Consider the following 12,073-nt stretch of genomic DNA (forward strand, 5'->3'; position numbering starts at 1 on the left):
TCAGTGTCTCCCACTATCATAGCATAAACCCTCGCTGGTGCTGTGTTCCTCTGCTGACCTCCACGGGGTGTCTGGTAACCACCTCGAAATGGTCTGGGAGTTGGTGCATAGTTCGATGGTCCTTGACAAGATCGAGCCATATGGCCAGGTCTCCCACATCAGTAACAAACATTCTCACCCAACCGACACTCGCCCGGATGCCTTCGACCACACCTGGGGTAGGTGGGATAAGTCTGTCCAACTTGATACCCACTGTGTCCTGTCGTTTGTTTCTGACCCTCACCAGCTCTGCCTCCTCTCCATGGACCCCGACTAGGCCTGATCTAAAAACTCAGAGGTATGGGCCTCTTCCTTTAGCTCGGTACTCCCACATTTTCTTGCTCACTCTCCTCTGCTACCATGACCCTATCTACTAACTCCGAGAAGTTCTGTTTCTTAAGAACCACCACTTGCTTATAAACGTTTCGCCTCAAATTTCTCTTAAACATCTTGGCCTTCTTAGCTTTATCTGGAACAATATAAAGGTAGAAACATGACAACTCGATAAATCTTGCTGCGTATTGTTGGACCATCATCAATCCCTCGGACAAGCTCATAAATTCCTGTACTATAGCCTCTCTAACCAAGGTAGGATAGTATCTGTCAAAGAATATGTCCCTGAATCGGGCCCAAGTCATCGGCACTGGAATTGATCCCTGCTCTTCCAATAATCTAGTGGTCGTCCACAATCTCTCGGCCTCCCCTGTCAACTTATACGTGACATAGAGGACCCTCTGCTCATCAGTGTAGTGGAGCACCATCAAAATATTCTCTATCTCCTGCATCCAGTTCTCCACAACTACAAGATCAGCAGCTCCTAAAAATGCTGGTGGTTTCATCTTCGTAAATTTTTCTATCGTGCACTCCTGAGCTGTAGATGGACCTCACTGCTCCCTGCAACTCCAGGCAATCTCAGCCATGACCTGCTGAGCCACACTGTGTAACATATCATCTGAATTCTTGCCTCTTGTAGCAGAAGGCCCTGCTCCATCGTTGCCACTAGCATGAGCGCTACTACCTCCTAGGTCCATCATAAAATATTATGATTTTTCTAAAATCATCACCCTAGGAAAATCACAGAAACCACCCTAAAACTCCACCTCCAGACCGTAGAACAAAACCCTAAATTCTCATCCTAATTCCCCAACATTATTTCATTGATACATTGTTCTATCTTTCTCCAAACTCTATTCCTATATTCTAGTATTGTTTTCCACTGCACTCTAGAGTTTACAGAACCTAGCAACCTAGGCTATGATACCAAACTGTAACAACCCAAAAATTACACCATTTTTTATATATAAAATATAAAATTACTCTGATACCCCTGTAACACTTGCTATAACATCTCAGACCTCAGATGGGCACTGAGGTATCCTTGTACACAAATTGAAACACCTATGTAGCGGAAAACATAAAATCATATACCCATATTTACAATACCAGAATTCAGTGTTTCCAAACCATACATACATATTTACACATCACCCTAGTATAATCTGCTCAAAAATACAAGCCCCTCAATACACTTGCCCTATAAATAGGGCAGTACAAAAGATCTGTCTATCTGCGAGTTTAATCTGCTCACCTAACTGGATCACCTAAAATATATTAAACCACTAGGATGAGACAATGCTTAGTAAGAGGAAATATGCTATTACTAGTGTGTGGCGACTGAGTTTCATAAATATTATATTGACAATTCATGAAACTATAAAAGCTGGTAAGTCAATATACAATATAACTTGCATTTATCATAGTTTAAAGTATAACTGTAATATCTGAGTTTTCTACTTTTCATACTTCTAGTATCATACTATATCTACTGATATTTTGTAAATTTGTATACATATACATAACTGAGATGTTTACCGTGGAAAAACTGCATGTCATGATTTAACCCCTCATGATAGGGTTGTGCGGCTTGTAGGTGGCACTTAATCATGGTTGGCTTACAAGATAAGTTAACTGTACTCTACCAATCCTCAGTCTAGCCAAACTGCAACCTCTCTTAAGCTTGGAAGTGGTAACTACCTCGTCAAATTGACCACCTCAACCCGATCTTCTGGGGAGTCTGCAATCACTCAAGGCACGGTTGATAGAAACCATCCTCACACTATCTAAGACTTGTGGTTGCACTCTGATCTATACTAGCTACGGTACCGTGCTCTGCTAACTGAACATAACTTGATTCATCAGGTTCTGATACTATATATACTATTTCTATAGATATCCGTCTATTTCCATCTTATTTCCAAAATAACCATAACACTATAAATATGATATGAATACTATAATATTTGACTAAAATAACTGTAATATCTGTAATATTTGACGGTAATATCTGTAATATTTGACGGTAATATCTGACTGAATAATTTGTATTGTCCGAGTGTTATGGTTTTGGAAAGCATGACATTCTGTAAATACTGTAAAATACTTGTCTAAATAATATTTTTAAAATATTTATCTGGTAAATATCTATCTGTAAAAATATATCTGTCTATATATATATACACTGTAAATTATGATATTATGAAAAACTATATAAATTTTGTACTTAACAAATATCTACTCAAGCCACACAATTAATAAAACTCATATTCTAAAATTTGTAAAACTGTATAATTTATACCCTGTACCTTAATAAACAAATACTATAATTTACTGATAATATTTCTAAATTTACTAGCATAGCACATTTCCCTTACCTAAATGGTTAGGAGGCTTGGCTCCAACTTATCCTCATGCTCACGGTGTACTGTCCCCAAAATCTTGAAATAATACATATATATATTTTCAATAAATCAACTATATTTCTCTGAACCTACATACTCATAATTTTCTGAATTATAATTTACTTGGGCTTCTAGAAATATTCACTGGGGTCCTCAACCTATGTCTGTAAGGTCCCAAAAACACCATAGTCCTGTAAATATAATATCCTAATTTATTTCACAAAACTCTAGTATATTCTCATATTACTCAAAATTTAAACTCAATTAAGCCTAATAAAACTAAAAAAACCCAAATAATCTGCTTACCCTGGTTTTTGGATGGTGCCCAAGTTGGCCAAACCAACAATTTACTCCAGAAGACTTGTAGAGAATCTCCCCAGGATCAATGTGGCAACTTTGGATCATTGAAACAAGGAGAGATGGAGTGAGAAACGTAGAGAGAAGTGAGAGGAACCGAGTAGGAGAGAGAGAGAGAAATGAGGAAAAATAATTTTCTCTCGCTGAATCCCTATTTTCTGCTACTTATTGACGTTTTGCCACGTGGCCTCGTCGACGAGCCATGTCACCTTGTTGACGAGTTCAAGAAGGAAGTTCGTCGACGAGCACCTAACCCTCATTAATGAGTTTTAGGCCCTGAAAACGGCCCCTTGGTAAACTCTTGTCGACGAGACATACGTCCATGTCGATGAGCCCAAGAAGACTTTTCATCGACGAGGCCCTACTGCATCCCCCTTTTAAAATTCTTTTTCCCTCTCTTTTCTTTATTATTTAATTCCCATAATTATCTAGGTTACTACATTGAGAATGTTATAATTGTTTTAAATATTTGCATACTTAATTAATTGGGGGAATTGAGATTGTTTAGAAAGACACTAGGTTGTGAAATACTATTTGTGATTTGAATTTAACCTAGGAAGTTTTTAAATACCCAATTCACCCCCCTCTTGGGAATACACCATTCCTCACAGTCTTTGGGCCTTATGAGTTGTGCTCATTTTTTAGGCCGTTCTAGTGAGTAGTGCTTATGCTTTGTTTGCCTTATGAGCTATGCTTATCAAATGGGCTAGTCTTTGGGCTTTATGAGCTGTGTTAATTAGTTGGGCCAATCTGGTGAGCGGTGCTCATCCTTTGTCTGCCTCACAAGCTGTGCTCATTAAGTGGGTTGGTCTTTGAGCCTTATGAGTTGGGCTCATCAGTTATGCCAATCTGGTGATTCGCGCCGCTTTGGGATTCACCCCATTTTGGTTCTATAAATTACTTCCTTTGTCTCATTTTTCCTTTGTCTCTAGAGGGATTTCTTCCATAACATCAGGTGTGCCTTCTTCCCTTATCCTTTTTTATTTTTTCCCTTTATGCTTTTGTGTGCTTCAGTTTTATTTGTATGCATGTATTCTATGCACTTTCACATGTTCTTGTCGTTGTTCTTCATGTGTTCTCAAAATTTTTTCTGAAAGTCACTTCTTTCGATCTTTAGCTTATAAATAAAAATGTTGTAGTGATGTTTATTTCCCCTTTTAGGATCCTCTATTAGGATGGATACTTCTGAGGCTCACTCTTTAATAGGAGTTTGTATAAGGAGTTCCAGGTCTTGTCTCACTCCAGATGATCTGTTGAGCCTATGCCACATGTACTTCATTTCGAGCACCATTCGTCTCAGGGCTCCTAGCAGCTCTAAAATTGGCCCTTTAACCTAGTCCAGATGAAATCTGCTTGTATGCTGCCTACTTCGAGACTGGGCTTAGGCTGCCTTTCCATCCCTTCATTTATGATGTCCTATGGTTTTATAATTTGTCAACTAGCCAACTGGCTCCCAACTCATACCTTACAATGGTATGTTTTGCGGTTCTTCTCATCCATAGGACCCACCTTCAGTCATACTACTTCGATCCTGCATCCAGATGAGGAAACATTATTTCAAAAAGGAGGTGTTTTATTTTAACTGCCTCCTAGAATTTAAGTTGTTCTCCCCTGGTGCTTCCTCCACACATCAATGTAAGTGTAAGTTTTTTTTTTTTTTTTTTTTTTTTTACTTTTGTGGAGTTGAACAATAATGGGCCTCGCCTCTGGTCGACCCCTCTTGACGGTGATATCTCCTATGCCGTCCTTCCTTTTTTTTTTTTTTTTTTTTCTATTCATTCTGCTCCGCATCTAATTCTGCCTACCTTTTCAACCTGGCAGAGTCACATGCTCCCTAGTTTGTCTCCCATAGAGCAGGCAATCCTCGAAGAGCCCCATCTCGGGGCTCGCTAGGGAATTGTTCCCAATTTTGATCTGCTTAAAGAGCAAAATCTTGTGCGATGTGGCTTTAGTATGATTCCATCTGGTCCTCACTTTTACTTTTTGTATAACTTTATCGTGTTATAATATCTGTGTATATATTGCTTCTTATATGTCTTTCCTTTTGTAGACATGGATTGGGGTGACTTTGAGCCAATTATTGCCAATAACAAGAAACGGAAAGGTAGGAGCAAAAAGAAAGCTTCACTAGGGGAGTTCTCCTAGGTAAAAGACATTCTTGGGGCTGCTGACGAGGTTCCAGCTCTGCCACCTCCAGCTGCTATACTCGAGGGGTGAGGTTTGCATGACCATGTTGTCTCGGGTATTGCCATCTAGCATGCCATGCTTGCAGAGGATGCTTATAAGATGAGGATGATGCTCCCTAAGGCTCTTACTTCAACCGCCCGCTATGCAACTTATAGGGTATGTTTTAGGTATTGCTTATGGATTTGTATTCGCTCGTTAACTTTTCTTTTTCTTTTTAGCTTGCAACCATGAACCTCACCTTAGATGACAAGGTGAGCAAGATGCACTAGGTCTCTTTGGAGTTACAGTAGTAGGCCTTGGACCTATAGGAACAACTGAATGACAATGCTGCTTGATAAAAAGCTTTTGAAGAAGAGATAACCTAGATTCGAAGTGTGGAGATCTTGGCCGTTGTCAACTCCGCCGTAGTTGGCTACAAGAACTTTAAGAAGTTTTTGCAGAATAGGAAGAAATTCGGGGTCCTTTTATATTGTGGGTGCTTTCATAGATGTTGGGAACAATTCAAGATAAAGTACCCCAAGATTGACACATCTAGCATCTGCTCTGTTGGGTATGACAATATTAGCCCTCTATTGGGAGTGGAGGACGAGGACGAGGACAAGGATAATGAAGATGAGGAGGTGAGGAATTTTGGGGATTGAAACTTTTATTGGGGGATTATTATTATTATGTAATTGCTTTAAAAGCATACAAATTATGAATAATATTTTTTTAATATATCTGAGTTCCATGTGTTCTGAACTTTTTTCCCCCCTAAGTGTTTTATTATGTACATTCCTGGCTTGATCTTAGCTGCTACTTGATATGGTCCTTCCTAGTTGGGCTTCAACTTGCTCGATCCTGGATCGCTAGGATTGTTTTGTGCTTTTATTAACACCAAATCTTCTGGCTTGAACATTCAAGCCTTGACTCGGGCATTATAGTATTTAGTCGCCCTTTGTTGGTATGCTGCCACTTTGATTTGGATATGATCCCATTTTTCTTCTAATAGGTCTAACTCTGCTATAAACTCCTCATTATTCCCTTCTTCATTGAAATGTTGTCTATACCAAGAGGGGATTTCTACCTCTACAAGGATGACTGCTACTGCTCCGAAGGCGAGTAGGAAAGGATTCTCTCCCATGGCTATTCATTGGGTGGTGTGGTATGCTCATATGATTAAGGGGAGCTCTTCCACCTAGCTACCTTGTGCCGATTCTAGGTGTGTTTTCAAGCCATGCAGGATTGTTTGGTTTATGTTTTCCACCTATCCATTGCTTTGCACGTCTACTACGGATGCAAAAAGTAGTTTTATGCCCAGGTTGGCGCAAAAAGTTTTAAAATGGTTATTATCAAATTGCCTTCCATGGCCTGTCAATATTGCCCAAGGCACTCCAAACTTGCATATTACTAATGTCTAGACAAACTTAGTGATATTTCACTCCATGATATGGGAAAAAGCTTCGACCTACACCTATTTTGTGAAGTAGTCTATGGAAACTAGTAAGAATTTTCGTTACCCTATTGCTTGGGGCAATGGCCCCAGTATATCAAGCCTCCATTGTGCGAAAGGGCATGGACTGGTTAAGGGAGTTAATGTGTTGGCGGGTTAGTGAGGCATATTGGCACATCTTTGCCATCTGGCACACCGCTTCACCAATTCTAACGCATCTTTTCTCATGGTGGGTGAGTAGTATCCCTGTTGTAAAGCCTTGTGAGCCAAAGCTCTCCCAACTAAATAGTTGTCGTAAACCCCTTCATGGATTTATCTTAGTACATACCTTGCTTTCTTGTTGCCCAGGAATCGTAGATATGGCAGTGTTAAAGATCACCGGTACAACTTTTTGCCTATTATTGTATATTTTGCTGCCTTCCTCCTTAACTTCAATGACTCCTTATTGTCATCAAGTAACCAACCATCTTGGAGGTTTCTTACTAGGATAGTCCTTTAGTCTTCTTTTTCCTCCTCTATTGTGGCTATGTAGATCTTTTCATAGGTTGGTTTCTGTATTCGCTCCAGGTAGACAAAATTCTCTCAATCTGGTTTTGAAGCTGAAGCCATCCTTGCCAACACATCAACTTTTGCATTCGCTACTCGGGGAATATACTCAATTTTGAATTCATAAAAAATTTTAATATACTCTAGAATCTTTGCCAGATATATTTTCATTTTTGGCTCCCTGGCTTCAAAATCACCTTTCACCTATTCAACCATAAGCTGGGAGTCGCTCAAGATTTAGAGCTTCCTTACCTTAAGATACATAAAAAGTCGCATCCTTGCCAATAAAGCTTCGTACTCTACATCATTATTAATTGTTTTGAACTCTAACCACAATGTATACTGTACTTCGGATCCATCTGGGGTTGTAAGGATTAGCCTACACCTCCCCCTATTCCATTTGAGGACTCATCCACATGGAACATCCAGACTTTTGACTCTTCTGATTTTTCATGGGCTTGTTCGACCAAGAAATCAGCTGGGACCTGGGCTTTGATTGCAGGCCTCAAATTGTAGTGGATGTCAAACTCTCCTAACTCTACTATCTATTTCACCATCTTTTCTGAGGTTTCAGACCGCTAGAGGATTTGTCTCAGTGATACGTTGGTCAACACGATTACTTTGTGTGCTTGGAAGTAGGGTTTTAGCTTTCTAGTCACACAAATGATTGCAAAAGCAACCTTCTCTGCTGGAGTATAATTAATCTTTGCTCCATGCAATACTTTGCTGGTGTAATGTATGGGCTTGTGCTTCCTATTTTCCTCTCGGACTAAGATTGCACTCATCGCACGTCATGGAGAATCCTGATACAAGTATAGATCCTCTCCAGTACTTGCTTTTGTCAAGAGGGATGGAGAGCTGAGGTACTTTTTGAGCTGCTCAAAAGCCTTATCCTGCTTATCTCCCCATTTAAACTTTCCTACTTTGCATAGTGCCTTGAAGAATGGTAGGCACCTATCCCCCGAACAGGAGACAAACAAGCTTAAAGTGGCAATTCTTGCTGTTAGAACTTGAACTTCCTTCTTTGTTTGAGGAGCACAGACCTCCATCAAAACTCGTATGATATCTAGGTTTGCTTTTATTCCCCTATGGATTACCATGAACCCTAAAAATTTTCCTGCCGATACACCGAATGAACATTTGGCTAGATTCAACTTCATTCTTTACTTACGTAACAATTTAAATGTTCTTCCCAAATCCTTTACGTAATCATCAGCTTTTGGGCTCTTCACTAGCATATTGTCCGCATAGGCCTTCGTGGTATTCCCCTGGAGATCCTTGAAGATCTTGTTCACCATCCTCGGGTAGGTTGCTCTTGCATTTAACCCAAATGGCATTATTCTATAGTAGTAAAGCCCCCTTTTAGTGATAAAGGCAATTTTCTCTTCATCTTGTGGGTGCATGTAGATCTAGTTGTAGCCTGAGTATGCGTCCATGAAACTCAAAAGTTCATGTCCAGATGTTGAGTCCACCAATTGTGTTGACTCTATGAGTTCAATCCTGTTTTGATAATGACAAATCATTTGGTATTTGATCTGTGCATTGAGATTGTGAACAAGAACTATATTAAGCATGCACTGAAGGATAATAAGTTATGGAAGCCATGAAGAGTAAAGCATAAACAACTTGGCAAATCCATAGAAGTCAAAGAGTACAAGAATGAAGATGCAAGCGACAAGTTCAAGAGAGTCATGGGAATGGGTACTTAGAACTCATGTATTTACATTTTCATATGATTTAATTTGAGGCTCAAATCATAAACTATAATGACCTTAGGACTCATGCATTTCATGAACATCATTAGGGGACATTCATGGACTTAGAAATATTTTTAAAACCCCAAAAAATATTTTTATAAAAGAGCCAAGAAAGAGAGGAAAGTAGTTTTTCAAAGTATAAAGAAAAAATTCAGGAAATAGGAACTTCAGACGACCGAACTCAGCGGTCAGTTGCCTAAAGTTGCCACTTGAGAAGACCGAAGTTAACCTTAATCATCTGAAGAATTTCTTCAAAAGACCAAAGATTAAGTTCAATCGTCTGAAGAATTAATGGTGAAACACAGAACCTGGTAGAAGCACCTCAGAAGACTGAACTCAGACTTCAGTCGTCTGAACCCGACACTTTAGTCGTCTCACCCTGTATCCAGGATATTTTTTCGAAGCTCTAAGGAACTTTAGTCATCTGGGCCTCTGACCTCAGTTGTATTTACTTACGGGAAAACTTAAAAATCTAATTTTTAATAAGAGAACTCGCGAGATATTTTTTGATCCAACGGTTGAGATCTATTCTAAGGGCAAGATACCTATATATTGAACATCTAAACCCTAGTACGTTAGCTAAGATCAACGAAAAGAGAAGAGAACATCTTTTTGAAAGAGAATTGAGAAACTTGAGCACATTGCTATACGATTGCCTGCACTCCAACTTATACTCATCAAGCTTGGGAAAATCAACTCAGAAAATCAAAGGAAATTCATTTACTCATCTTGGTTTCACCTTGATATTGAGGTTTAGTCAATCCATTTATTATTTTCAAAAGGTTTCTCATCTCATCATTTATTATTTAATATTACTAGAGAGAGATCAATCTTGAGTTTTTTTTTTCAAATACATATAAAGATGGTTTTTGACAAGATCATTACTTGAGAAAGGTTTTAGCTATTGGTTGAATAGTTTTTGATTCAAGAGTATATCTATTTTTCAAAGAGCTTGTCATTGCAAAATCTACTTTTGAATATTTGTTAAGAGGTTGATCTTGAATGTGCACACACTAAATCATTTTTGATAAGATTAACACTAGATAAAAACTTTTGTTATTGATTAGATATTTGTGATTCAAGTGAGTTTTCATTCGAAGACTTGATATTTTTAATATTCCAAAACCTACTTGATTGACAAGTCTAAAGGTTATCTATATACACTTGAGAGAAATATTGTTGTGACAAAGTGTGTTTTGTGTATTCAATGATTTAACCTAAGTTCTCCAAAGCATTGATTTATATAAATATTTTTGGGAGATTTGATTAAAGGGATTGCTAGTGAATCATATTTTTTCATATAACGATTATATCATTACATTCATTCTGAGCTTCATGTTTCATCATATGATTATGTATTAGGAATTTCAGTTGTACTCACTAGCTTTGTTGGAAGCAACTTTGAGTGTTTTATAGATTTGATTGTAATCATGGTTCGGGTTGTGAACTAGGTTTGAGGAGAGAGTTGTATCTCTTGTAAGCAGTGGAGTAGGAGGAAGCTTTACCTTTTGTAAGCAGCGGATGTAAGGGAAGCTCCGTCCCAATTTAAGGAGTAGGGATTATAGTGGAATCCTTGAGTGGGTTGCTCAAGGCGAGGACGTAGGCCGGGTTGGCTGAACCTCATAAAATCGCATTTGCATTCTCTCTTCCCTTACCTCTTTACTTTCCGCATTACATTTCATTAATTGTATTGCATGCGTATGTTGAATAACTCTACACGCACTTAATTGGGTGAAAAGAACTCATTGATAAAATAAATTTAATTCAGTCTTAAATCCTTGCAATTGATTTGTTAAATATACAAATAGGGATTAAGTGGTAAATAATTTCAAAGAATTTTAAAATACTCAATTCACCCGCCCTCTTGGGATTACGCCTAAATCAACAAACTAGTCAATTCGTGGAAGAGGTAAAATATCCTTCGATCATTCTTTGTTTGAGTTTGTAAATTCAATGCAAGTCTACCACTTCCTATTTGAGTTTTTTTTTATTACCAAAACTACATTGTTAAGCCATTCTGGATAATTGACTTCCCCAATTAAATTAACTTTTAAAAGCTTGTTTACCTCTTCGTCGATTATCTTCACTCGTTCTAAAGCAAAGCTCCTATTCTTCTACTTTATAGGGTAGTGGTTATGATCTACTTGTAATATATGCTCAATGATTGTGGGATCAGTTCTTGGCATATTTTCAGCAGACCAGGCAAATATATCTGCATATTCACCCAATAGTCTCACCAGCTCTGTTTTCAATGATTCTGGCAATTGGTTTTCGATCTGGATACACCTCTCTTGGTTGTCTTTTGCTGGAACATTAATCAGCTCCTTATCTAACGTGTTGATTTGGGAGTACTTGTCCTTTTTTTTTTTTCCTTTCAAAACCATCACATAGCGGTTGCGAGCTACCATATGATATTCTTTTATTTCTTCTAACCCCGTTCGAGGTGGATAACTTAACCTTCAAATGATAAGTGGAGGTTATGGCTTGAGCTGCGTTGAATGTTGAGCCCCCAAATCTTATATTATAAATGGAAGGACAGTCAGCCACTAGAAAATTCATCATAAAGGTGACCTGCTGCAAGAGTGTCCCTATGGTTAATGGGAGTGTGATTGTTCCTAAGGGATGGACCACATCTCCCTCAAATCCGACTAAGAACATTGAGATAGGCTTCAAGCATTCTCTTTTGATCTTCATTTCTTGTAGTACCAACCAAAAGATTATGACGATTGAACTTTTGTTGTCTATTAACGCCCTCCTTACCCGATAGTTGGTGATGGGTAACAATACCACCAAGGCATCATTATGAGGCTATTGCACACCTTCCTCATCTTGTTTGGCAAAGATAATAATCTCTTCCTACTTTTGCTTTTTCTGATTCTTTCTCCAATCTTCCATCAAGAGCACTTTTTTTGCATATCTCTTCCTGGCACCTTCATTGTCTCCTCCACTAGCTAGTCCTTCAAAGATCACGACGATTTCTCCCACAATCTAATCTTCCTTCTACTTAACCTCCGACT

Source organism: Malania oleifera, chromosome 12 (genome assembly GCF_029873635.1).
Source record: "Malania oleifera isolate guangnan ecotype guangnan chromosome 12, ASM2987363v1, whole genome shotgun sequence".
In the NCBI taxonomy this organism is placed as follows: Eukaryota; Viridiplantae; Streptophyta; class Magnoliopsida; order Santalales; family Ximeniaceae; genus Malania; species Malania oleifera.